Genomic DNA, 13,706 nt, shown 5'->3' with positions numbered 1-13,706 from the left:
AAGTAGGATTTCATGATACCAAAATACAGCTTGAAATTATTTTTATTTAATAATTGCCCCACCCTACATCACACTGATAATACATTATGCTAGGGAGTAGTAGTTCTATCCTAAGATGTATATCATTTTATATATAATTTATTCTTATTGATAAAAAATCTAAAGTTATATTTATTAAATTTATATTTTAATTTTTTAACCAAGAAAAAATAAGTGATGCATGGATATTGATATTGAGACAATAGATGTGTCACCGTATCAATACCCATTTCTGGGTTAGGTGGTATACTGTATAATGATTTTTAGTTTGCTATTTTTTGTTCAATTGAAATATTTTTATCAATAATTACAAAAAATATTATGTTATTATATTTTATTTTTTTTAATTTTGGTAAGAAAATAGTTAACCAAGTATTTTAAAAAAAATGCCTTTTGAGTTTTTTTATTTTTAGAATTTATATTTTATAAATAGAAAAAACCAACTGGCTGCTTATAACAAATAGGAATAACAAGTTAAACAAGGACACAATTGAAAAAATTAATCTGCATCCTGAAGAACACTCACAAGCACAAAAACAGGGCCAATTAAGTAATCTGGTTAAATGATTAACCTCATAAAATGCTTATTCCCTTGATTGACTTTATTACATTCATTTCACTTCCTAAGCTTCACCGTTCTTTTGATCCAGTTTCTCAATTAACTCAGCTGCTTCTTGAACTGTTGTTATGTTTTGATAGTTCTCATCCTCAACGTTCATGCCAAACTCTTCCTCCAAATTCATCACTATTTCTACCTGCTACAATTATAAAGTCCAAAGCAATCAAGTTGGCCAACTAAACATATATAGCATAAGCAACAAAGATTTCAGAATAAAAACATAAGGGGAAAGATTTACACTCCTGTAACGTGTGTCACTGTTTGAATGATTGAATAAATTTGAAGTTATTGAAATTTTCAGTTAAGTAATTTTAAATTTTATCTTATCAGCGAATCCAAAGTGAGTTATTGTATGTTAGTTAGCATTGATAATTTGGGTCATTTTGTCTATGCCCATGTGATACCCACTTAAATTTGGAGGATATGTGTATGACATAAAATATCATATCTTGTCTGCCTTAAATATGGGTAGGATGGATCACGGTGCCGGCTGTACAAATAAATAAATAAAAATAATAAATATTAAATAAAAGATTAAAAAATAATCTTATTTACTATAATATTTTTAATTATTGTTAGGATTTTCAGCTAATTTCGATCAGGGTTAATCTATTTTAGCAGAACTTTTGGCTATGGAATATGAGTTGTCTCTAGTTTGGAACCCGGGTTTCTAGAATATTATCATGGAAAGTGGTTGCAAGGAAGCAATTCATATTATTTATGAGTACGGGTGGCAGTTGGATGAGTTTGGATAAATTTGGATCTGGATCCTAATGGATGGATAGAAAACTATCCACCAATCCATATGAATCTATTACATCATATCTTTAAATTATCAAATCCATACATATCAAATGAATTCCAATCCATCCATTCTATCAATGTATCCATTTTAATGGATTAGATGGATAGATATCCAACCTACTTTTTTTTAATTTGAATAAAACAATTTTAATAAAGCAATTTGAAGAAAAAAATATTTTAAAATATTTTATTTAATAAATCATTTTTAAATATCAATTTTAAAAAAATTAAAAAATGTTTTTTTTTTAAATTTATTCTTAAAAAGTGATTTTTTTTAAAAAAAAAAACATATTTTAAAAAATAATTTTTTTAACACACTTTTAAAAATTGCTTTTTTGATAAACACTTTTAAAAAGGTGAATTTGCGAAGTTTTTTATAAGCACTCTTATTGGCAAGAATCTCTGGTGCAATATAATTGGCAGGGGTATAAAAGTTTGGTTCGGTTTATGACACAATTTAGTGACCGAACTTAACACAAAGATACGGTTCGGTTCTACTCGATTAACCGCAAATTTTATTTAGACACCAAACCGAACCGTTCATTAATGGTTCAGTTCTTTAACTTATTTAAAGAAAATCCTTTAAGAAATAGATGAACAAAATTTGCAAGGTATAGAGTCAACTAAATGAATACTAAACACATCAATAATAAAATATTTAATAATCTTTATAGTAAAACAATAATAATTCAACATCTCAACGCACTACAAACTTAAAATTTTAGTCCACAAATTTTCGACAATGTCCAACAAAATTTAGGAATGACAAACTTTGTACCAATATTTTAGTCCAACAGTAACACTTAATACTCCACATCATTAGTAATGTCCTCAAGTTCTTCATTTATTTTCTTTTAGTTCCTTAATTTCTTTATTTAATTAATTTCATCTCTGAATATTGACAAAATGTATACTAGTTTTTTAGTTTTCTTTTTATTTTCTCAATGGATAATAGAGATAATAGATATTTAGGTTTGTTTACTAATTAATTTTTTCTATTTGCGTCATATTTATAGCTTATATGTATTAATAATTTTAAATTCTTAATCATATTTTATCTCCTAACTTTAAAGCTTAACCATTCAAATATAAAATAAAATTAGTTTTTAATATGCGGTTCGGGTCTAACGGTTCCAAAATTTATAAAACTGTGAATCGAACCAAACTTAAATGGTTCTAAATAAAAAAACTGAACCGAACCGTGGAGTTGAACCGAACCGAACTGTAGTTTATGGTTTGGTTTGGTTTCATCGGTTTCAGGTTTAAACCGGAACCGCTTACACTCCTAATAATTGGGACTTCCATAAGTTATATGCAACAGTTCATCATCCTGAAATATTTCATTTTGTTATTATATTATCATATTAGTCAATAACAAAAATGATATATTTATACTTTGCATTAAGATGTTGGGGGTAAAACACTAAGGCCGAAATCGTTTATACTTTTTTGATAATCACTTTTTATAATCACAATTGCAATTTTCAACTTTTGTAAAATGTGTGGAATTGTGCTTAGAAAGGTGAGAGAGATTTCTTATATTAATATTGAATTAATTGGAAAAAAATTTGTTTTTATTTTTATTTTTTTGGATGGATTGGGTATCCATCCAAATGGATATACCCATGAATATCCATTGGATACAATGGATGAATTTGAATCTATCCATTATCAACACTATCCATTTAAATCCATTAATTCTAACGATGGATTTGGCCCTATCTATGGGGACCTTCCCATTAGAATTTCACACATTCTATTTGTAGCCAATAATATTCGGTCTTGGCTGGCATGTGATTGGGTCATAAACACTAAATTTGTTATCAAAGAAGCTAATATGGTGGAAGATTTTATGGCTAAGTTAGGTTTTCACTCTCATGAGGAATTTAAGACCTAGACTTCAGTTACACTGGTTTGTCAATCCTTTATTGACTTGGATCTTTCTTTGCTTTCTAGTTTTTTTTCTCTTGTAATTTTCCTAGTACAAAAAAAAAACATAACAATTTGTTAATTCATAAAATTAATATTATACATCTTTCAAATCTAATTGAAAATCAAAATATAACACTTAAAAATTAAGATCATAACAATCACAATGACCCAAATATTTTTAAGTTAATAAACATAATTTTCATGTCCATCCATCCATTAAGCATAACACAGGTGACCCATACACAATCAAATTGCCATCAATAATGTTAGTATATAGTTGACTCTCGAATCATTGTGATTCCTTTACGTGACAAACTATCTATTATTGTGTTAAATTTCATTGTGAATATATTATTTATAATTAAAAATTATGTTTTAAACAATGAAGATACTATAATATATATATATATATATATATATATATATATATATATATATATATATATATATATATATATATATATATATAATGAAATGTTTACATGTAGTTAGTATCTCATTTACCATTCATTTATATTACTTATTAAAGATAATGATAATTAAATATGAATAATTCAATGACAATATAAAAAACTTAATGTATGTCGGTGTCGCTACCCTACTTTGTGGACACGACGACAAATATGCAAATAAATGCAATGGAGTTGCCATCGATGTTTTTTATAGGGAAAACATGAAAAACACAATTTTTGAAAATAAGATTGATTCGCTCACAGATAAAAATTAAGTTCGGAGTAGGTTATGGATGAGGAAGGTGTTAGGCGCCTCATACCGCCCGCTTAAAAATGGTATATGGATTAATAAAGTGGATATTCGTTCAAAATATTAATTTTATTTTCATATTATTAAATGAAATAAACAAAAAGCAAAAACACAACTTTTATAATTTTTGTGCATGACAGGGAAAGACCTGCTCCTACTATCTTTAGCTGCAATGGAGAAATCAAGACTACATAGTTCTTTTAGAAAATAGTTGATATGTGGTATATTTTGATTTTTTTTATTTTCATTATATTGTTAGCAAAGTAAGATAACACGGCAATGCACAATGCCTATAGTGGGTTACCTCCTATTGCTTTTAAAAATTATTTGAAAAGAATTTAAAACATAAGGTAACGTGACAAGGCACTAGGCCTATAGCAGGTGACCTCATATTGCTTTAAAAATTTATTTTAAAAAGGAATTTATAATATAAGGTAACACGACAAGTGATAAGTGCCAAAAATACCTAATTTTCATATACTTTTTATGACACTTATTCTATGCAAAAATGTGAAAACTAACTTAAATTCAACACTTTTTAGATAAATTTTGTATTATTGGATAATATAATTTTTGATCACCTCTTGTCCAAGTTTCCCTTGAATTTTGTAGGAAATTGATTAATTCAAAAGAAAGCTAAGAATTCATGCCAAATCACAAGCCAAAAGTCCAAAAGGAAATGCTCAAAAGAAACAAACTAAGTACGACATGTTGTATGCGTAAGCTTGTCACCAAAAAGATGACTTAGGCTTGAAGAAATGTATCTTTCTTCACCATGAAGAAACCCAAACTAGGTATGCAAAGCAAAACATAAACTCAAAAACTTACTTAGACTTGAAGAAATCATGCCAAAAGTGCCAAGTAACCAACTAAAATCAACTCAAGAAATCATGGAACAAACTTGAAGAAAGGTTGGTTCCTTCACCACGAAGAAACCAAGCAGCTGGGCGTGGGCCATGCTTGAGCTGAGCGACTAACCATGTCAGAAACCTAGCCATGAAGAAAGCTTGGTCAACTCATCAATCAACTTGCCTATTGTTTACTTAAAGGCCAAGCACATGACCGCATGCATGACATATGTTCTGAACAAGCAAGTAGGAGGTGTCACCATACATGTAACCTAGCCCACAATAGACTGTCCAAGCTAGCTGCCCAAGATAGGACAAGTTGCTGACTCACCAGCTTGGGTGAGTCTGGTCAGGCGTTGGGCGGCCAAACAGGATAGCTAAGCGTCCATGACTTTGCCTATAAAAGGGACACCCACCTCCTCACTTGCACACCCACGTCCATGACTTGGCTCATGCTCCTACATATTGATTGAGATTATGGTGTTCTTTTCTTCATTTGTATCTTGTTTTGATTTCAATACATTAAAGTTATTACTTTTGGTTAAGTTTTGATTCTTTATGAAGTTCTTAATGATGTTTTAGCTTGATCACCTAAAACTTGATTTAAAGATCTAAAAATGCTTCTTCTTAAAGTGTTGACAAGTGAACTAAAAAGTATAACTTACACCTTAGTTCACTTGCCACATCAAGCATCTATTTTAAGCAACTTATGTTCAAGGTTAATTAATGTTAATGGAGCCTGAAGTAGGGTGTGACAACCTACTCTGACGAGTGGCACTTAACTATTGTTTAGTGTATTACATAAGGTTTGAAAATCATCTTATCATTCTAGGACACTAAATGTAGGATTTAGAAATGATGTGTGGAATTAACCGAAAGTATAACACGTAACTTGTAATGTTTTCAAAATCATTTGAGTCAAGAAATAATTCCCTCTTTCAAATCAATTTTCCCTTCTTGAATTTGTAAATAGTTAGTTCTTTATTTTTTCATGTTTCTTAGTTCATAAAATCACAAAAACAACTTTAATTATTACTTTATTACTTTTGATAAAATATACAAAGTATGAGTACATTTCTATTAGGCAATTCCTTGTGGTTCGACATAACCCTATACTATACTACAATTAAATATTGAAAGAGATGTAAATGTAAAATAGTAAAGTGTTAACTTATAAATTTTATTTGTTGACAAAGAAAGAAACATTGAATCAAAGTGCAATTTAATTCATAAATTGTAACTTTGTGAAAAGAAGAAATACACAGTTATAATGAGTGATCTAACTACTAACATTTACTTGCAGTTATTTACATTTATGCAACTAACATTTATTTATTGTTTTATTCTTTATTCTTTATTCTTTATACCAACCCTTCGAAAGAAGTGATACAGTTAAATTATAATTTTATTGCTTTATTTATTTGTTCTTTACCAACCTTCCATAAAGAAGTAGTTTGGTTAATAAAGGAAAACGAAAATAAATATCACTCATTATCACTTGAATTAATTTGCTAAATTCATACCATTAAACCGCCGTTGGAATTTATTCCAACAAAGCCAAGATGATATGAAATTGTTAATAATTCAATAAAGCTAAGTTCTTTATTTAAATGAACATTCTTGAATCCATTATACCGACGTTGGTATTTATTCCAACAAAGCCGAGATGACGAACAAAGAATCGATCTGTCATTAAATAAAATAATCAGAAACTTGCTCAAAATAAAGCGTAAAAAAAAATCTTTCAACAAAAAGGCACTAGGCCTGTGGTGAGTTACCTCATATTGCTTAAAAATTGTTTGAAATTTTTTACAACATAATGTAACGCGATAAGACATTAAGCCTGTAGTGGTATAGTGGGTTACCTCATATTGCTATTAAAAAATATTTGAAAAGAATTAACAATATAAGGTAAGGCGACAATACACTAGGCCTATAGTGAGTTACCTTATATTGCTTTTAAAAATTATTTGAAAAGAATTAACTATATAAGATAATGCGACAAGACACTAGACCTATAGTGGGTGACCTCATATTGCTTAACAAAATATTTGAAAAGAATTAACAACATAAGGTAACGCGACAAGAAACTAGGCCTATAGTGGAGTACCTCATATTGCTTTTAAAAATTATTTGAAAATAATTAACAACATAAGGTAACACGACAATGCACTTAAAAACTATTTGAACCGAACTATGCCTGTATAGTGAGTTAATATATTAAAGAATTAACAACACATGGTAATGCTACAAAGCACTAGGCTTATAGTGAGTTACCCCATATAACTTTTAATAATTATTTGAAAAGAATTAACAATAGGGTTATAGTGAGTTACCTCATATAACTTTTAATAATTATTTGAAAAGAATTAACAATACAAGGTAACGCGACAAAACAATAGGCTTATAGTGGGTTACCTCATATTGATTTTAAAAATATATTATTTATCATATTCTTTATATATATATATATATATATGGGGTTTACTAACATAGGGAACCACCTTTTTTAGTTAGGAACATGTTAGCATTGTGTATCCTAAAATCCGAAAAATAATACCCTTAATGCTTTGTTGGAATAAGTATTGGTGAGAGGAATATTTTAGTAAGTTGATATGAAGAGAGATAAACTACTTTAACTTTGTATCTCAACCATTCATTTAAATATAATCCAACGATTAATAATTAATCCAGTAAGGCCCTCTTCTTCTCCATTTTGTTACCAACAAGTTTGCTTGACCAAAAGTTTTGATTTGGAGCTTGAAACACAATGAGGAATTTTTGTGTGACAAAAGCTCTAACTCATTGAATAAATGATTTATTGATACCAATGTCTTTATTATCGCAAAATATTTCATCAATGTTTTAAATATTTTCCTTTATGTTTTCAATCAACACGTAGATGGATGTCTTTTATACCAAAACGATAATTTATTTCTCATTTCATATAATCATCTAGTATTTTAATAGGTATTTCATACTCAATTTAAAGTTTTCTAATGTCAGCTATAACATTATCAGTCTACTTGTTATTCTAGGGCACTTTCCTATGGTTATTGAGTATAATCATAAATTCAATATAAATAAAGCCTCATAATCCAAAATGTCGATGAGAAGCATAAATGTTGGTTTTGAGGGAAAGCTTCGAAACATTGAGTAAGAAAATAGAATGCGTGGAATGTTTGAGGTTGGTTTTGGAGAAGGTGGAGGGAAATTCTCTTTAATTTTGATGGAGGAAAAGAGTTTCAGTGCCTCGAAGATAATAAATATAAATTAATGGTCATTGGATTATGTTTAAATGAATGATTGAGATACAAAATTATAGTAGTTTATCTCTTCATATTAACTTACTGAAATATCCCTCTCACCAATACTTATTCCAACAAAGTATTAAGGGTATATTTTGTCTAGATTTTATAGTACACAATGCTAACATGTTCCTAACTAAAAAAAGGCGATTCCCCATGTTAATTTATCTCTATATATATATATATATATTATTATTAGATGAACAAATAAATATAAATAAACAAAAAAAAAACAATAAAGAAACGAAAAAACAGATTAATAAAAAATATAAATGAAATAAACAAATAAAAATAAAAATGAAGAATAAAAGAAAATAAAGGAAACTCCTCAATTAGGGTTAGGACAAGCCAATTTAGGGATTTGGTTTTAAAATCAAATTGGGGTTTAAAATTAAATTAAATTAAGGGTTTAGGGTTAAATTGAAATCAATTTGGGGCTTAAGGTTTTAAAATCAAATCGAGGTTTAGGGTTAAATTAAAATCAATTTGGGGCTTAGGGTTTTAACTCCAATTATATCTTCCAAATTGTCCATACTAACAATCCAGCCTTCTCCTCCAAAAGGTGATTTTAGTAAATAACCAAATATAATACTTGGACTAAGGATGAAATTCCTAATTTTCTTACATCTCCCCCTATAGCCCATGTATCATATATACCCCTAAAATAAAGAGCCTTGAATACTAGAAGAAAAGCGCATATACCTAACAAGATTAAGTGAATACCCAAAATTGTAGTCATTTTATTTATATCTTTCCATACATAACCAAATAATGGAAAAGATTCTTCAAGAGTCTTAGGTCCCACAAGTGCATGATAATTACCGCCAAATCCCAATACTGCAGAGGAAATTAATTGAAATACACCAGACACGAAGTATGGAAAGGTGTCTATAACTTCTCCCCCAAGACCTACCCCAACCTAGAGTAGCTAGATGGGGAAGTAAAATCAATCCATGTTCATACATGGGCTTTTCGGGTATGAAATGAACCACTTCAAATAGGTTCATTGCTCCATCCCAGAATACTATTAATCTGGAATGAGCCGCATAAGCCCCCAACAATTTACCAGATAAATTGATAAGTCGAGCATTCCTGGCCCACCAAGCGAAAATGATAGTTTCTTGGTCACGACCAATTAAAGCTAAATTTCCATTAAAGAGCGTTTCACGTGGTAGAACCTCCTCATGGAATATAAGGTTTTCATGAGGCTGATCTTGAGCCGCCATCCACACACGAATACCTTCGTTTAAGAGAACATTTTTGGTGTAGAAAGTCTCAAATTCAGGATCTTCCGCTGTGCGGATTTTTTGAGAAACGAAGTCATAGGCACGTAGGTTCAGTGCTAGACCGACTACTCTAAGAGCACTCATCTATAAACCGGTTACTGGTATAAATACCATAAAGAAATGTAACCAACATTTATTGGAAAAAACAACCCCAAAGATTTGGGACGAAAAGTGGTTAGAACTAACCATTGAATAAGTTTCTTCAGCTTGGGTTGGGTTAAAAGCACATAATGTATTTGCGCCATCACCATCTTCAAATAATGTATTCCATAGTGGACCATGAGTAACGCATAGTAGGGTAGTGCCCAATACACCAACAACTCCCATCATATGAAATGGGTTCAATGTCCAATTATGAAACCCTTGGAAAAAGAGGATGAGTCAAAATATAGCTGCTACACCAAAACTAGGCGCAAAGAACCAACCTGATTGACCTAGTGGATTAATCAGGAATATGGAAACAAAAACAACAATTGGACCAGAAAATGCAATTATATTAGAAGGCTACAATTGAACAGATCGAGCAAGTTCAAATTGACGTAACATGAAACTTATTAATCCAAAAGCATCGTGAAGAGCAACAAAAGTCTACATACCACCTAATTGACACCAACGGGTAAAATATCCTTGTGCTTTCGGACCACATAGTAACAACAAAGAGTGTGGTAAACTATTAGTTGGAGTAGAGAATGTAGCGATTAAGAAATTGTAGCCCTCCAAATAGGAACTTTCCAATATGTGAGTATACCATGAAGTTACAAAGGTTGTACCTGTGAACCAATCCCACAAGGCGAAATAGGTGCAAGGAAAGAGCAATAGACCAAACCAACCCACAAAAACGAAATGATCCATTTGTAACCAATCATCCATAATATCAAATAAGTCATTTTCATTTTTAGTAAATTTACTAAGCGCTATAGTCATAGTGATCATCTTATTCAACTGTATCAACCATTCCCGAACAGCTCATGACATTTTGAGGGATAGGACCATCAAAGCTTTTCAGGGATAGGACCATTTCCTAACGACTATAGATACCCGAACTTGATTTGGTTATTACTTTTTATTTAACATTTTTTTGCTTTTATTGTCTTCTTTGTTCTATTTTCTTTTCATTTCTTTAAGATTACTAAAAGAATACTATACTTGATAGTTATTTTTCCAGATCAGGTAAGAAATATGCTTGCAATTTTTTTTTATTTTTTTATCTATCTGTCAAATTAATATTATATTTAATTTATTTGAGAATAATAAACTGTAAGTGAGAATGTCTCGTTCTCGCAACCATTAATTACCCCAGAATCTCGTATCCACCAATATGAAAAGAAAATATTTGATATTATGATATGCGAAATCATGATTTAATAGATTTATTTTTTTCTATAGATATATCATATCTTATAGAAATAATAAAATTTAAATTGATCTTTTTTTTTCTTGTGTTCGGAAATAAACACTATTTAAAATAAAATAACTTGTGTATGTTGGAACTTGGAATAAGCCCTTCTGTGTGGAGGAGGGAAATAACAATTTATTCTGCTAAAACCTTTAGGACATGACACGATTTAATCGGAAATAACGACTGATTACGGAGTCCAAACCAAAGAAGTATTAAAAAAATAAAATAAAAAATCCAATGTTCGAATCTCATCGCTATCAAATTTGAGTATGAGAATATTCGATATAGTTATGATTCAATGGGTTAGGTCCACTTACTTTTTTTTAATCTTTCCAATTTTTGTAGTTGGAATAATCCACAATAGGAATATTTAACAATTAAAGGAGATATCATAAAAATAAAAATGTTCCACCTGCTAACTAAAATTACTTTACTATATTCGAACTTATTAGAATCATAACTTATTTGAATTCGAATTCATAAGTCTATTTTGAAAATGAAATTCTATGATTTCTTAGTTTTTTTATTACAAAATCTCACCGATATTTCTATCCTTCCTCCAAATTATGAATACTACTAGTGTAGTTTTATCAAGAAAAGTAAAAAGCCCCTAATCAGATTTGAACCCAAGACTTACTCTATACTATGGCGTTACTCCACCACTAAGTTAAAGGGGTCCCGTTCGATTAAATTCCTGAATAAGGAACTAGATAATATGAGTCTAGTACATCTATTTTTTACTGCATATACTTCTTATATAGATAAGATTCAAATATATGTACATAGATTTATTCGCATAGCGACTCATTAAGGAACAATAAATTGGATTTATCGTATAAATATAGTATTCTTAAGAAAATGGTTTATTGATATTGGATTTGATAAATATCAACGTAATTAATATTTTCAAAACGAATTTCAATTTAAGTATTGATTATAATGAAATTCATTTGATTAATACATACTACATATACCCACCAATTCAAATATTTCATCAAAATGGATTCCATTTGTCCTACCCCTCAACCAAATTCTTATTGAAAAAAAAAACAATTTTCAATAACTTGTTGATCCCCATCCTTCTTACCCAGATTCCCAGATTAATTATCGTTTTTTATTTCGTGCTTTAGTTTAGTGTGAAATTGAAATATATCAACCGAATTTTAACAATGAATAAAAAAAATCTATGGAATTATGAAAGATGAAAAGATCATTCTGATCGAATCCTATCATTTCATTATATTGACAATTTCAAAAAACTGTTCATACTATTAATATGGTAGAATAGAATGGCGGTCGGGCAAGTCTGCCCCCATCGTCTAATGATTCGGGACATCTCTCTTTGAAGGAGGCAACGATGATTCGACTTCCCCTAGAGGTACGGTACTATGAAAGGAAGTTGATCATGGATTATAAAAAAGGATTAAAATTGATTTTTCCTGGGTCGATGCCCAAGTAGTTAATAAGGATGAACTGTAAATTTGCTGGCAATATGTCTACGCTGGTTCAAATCCAGCTCAGCCCAATAATTTGCTGATCCACCATGAAATGATATAACCGATTTGTTGTTCTCCAGAAATGTCTGATGTGCTCTGATACAGAAGAATTAAAATATGATAAATCCCTAGCGTTTTTCTTCGTGTTGTATTACATATGTATTCCACAAATATCATTTAGGATCTTGTCTTTCTAATGATCTACACTCATATTAGGATATGGAAGTATAAAGTCTACGGAAAGGATTAAAGTACATAAAAATGACTCTTTTTTATTTTTTTCATTAATTCAATTTTCAATCAATTCGACAATAAGGAACAGGTTATGAGTAATCTGTGTCAGTCTGGCTAAAGTATATAGAAGATCCATATAAATCTCAATATATAAATAAGATAAGTCATGCCTCTATGACTTAAAGCTACAACACAACGATTCGAATTAAAAGGGTTTGAATACAATCATGTATGCTATACGCTTTTTCCCTGGGATTGTAGTTCAATTGGTCAAAGCACTGCCCTATCAAGGCGGAAGCTGCGAGTTCGAGCCCCATTAGTCCCGATAGATACAAATCCAACAAATAATAATTAAATACATATATCAACTCTCGTGTCTTAAAGAAAATAAAAATACAAGCATAATTTCATTTCTTATAGGAGATCCTAGCTTCTTCTTTTTAAATGGTAAGGGTTCTGACGAAGAAAACAAAGAATCCTACAAAAAGAAAACCAATTATTGACTGCATCAGAAATAATATTTTTAATTTTATTTGGTATGGATATAAACTCTTCCTATGTTATACTATTCAATTCTCGCATTTATTGCTACTGCATTGCTCATTTTAGTTCCTACTTTCTTTTTACTTATAATTTATGTAAAAACGATAAGTCAAAGTGATTAATTTTACTAAATCATGACTTTTTTATTCTTATCACAACAGTTGAATAAAAAAAATGAAAAATGAATTGATTTCAATTTAGAGGCTTTTTAGTTTTAAATAAGACGGTCATACTCGAATCAATAGAATTCTGAAAGAAATCTGAATAGTCCGGATGGTATGGTTGATTTCTTTCTACCATACTATCTATCTCACAATGTCCCAATTTTTTTCTTTGTTTAATCCATTGGATTTTTATTGGTTCCACTGAAATAATTAAAAAGCAACTCTTACTCTTTCGCTTCGAATTAATAGATTTCTTTTTTTTTTCAATACCA

This window comes from Lupinus angustifolius, chromosome LG03, assembly GCF_001865875.1.
Source record: "Lupinus angustifolius cultivar Tanjil chromosome LG03, LupAngTanjil_v1.0, whole genome shotgun sequence".
Lineage (NCBI taxonomy): Eukaryota > Viridiplantae > Streptophyta > Magnoliopsida > Fabales > Fabaceae > Lupinus > Lupinus angustifolius.
The sequence above is the reverse complement of the archived record's forward strand: the minus strand, read 5'-3'. Positions refer to the sequence as shown.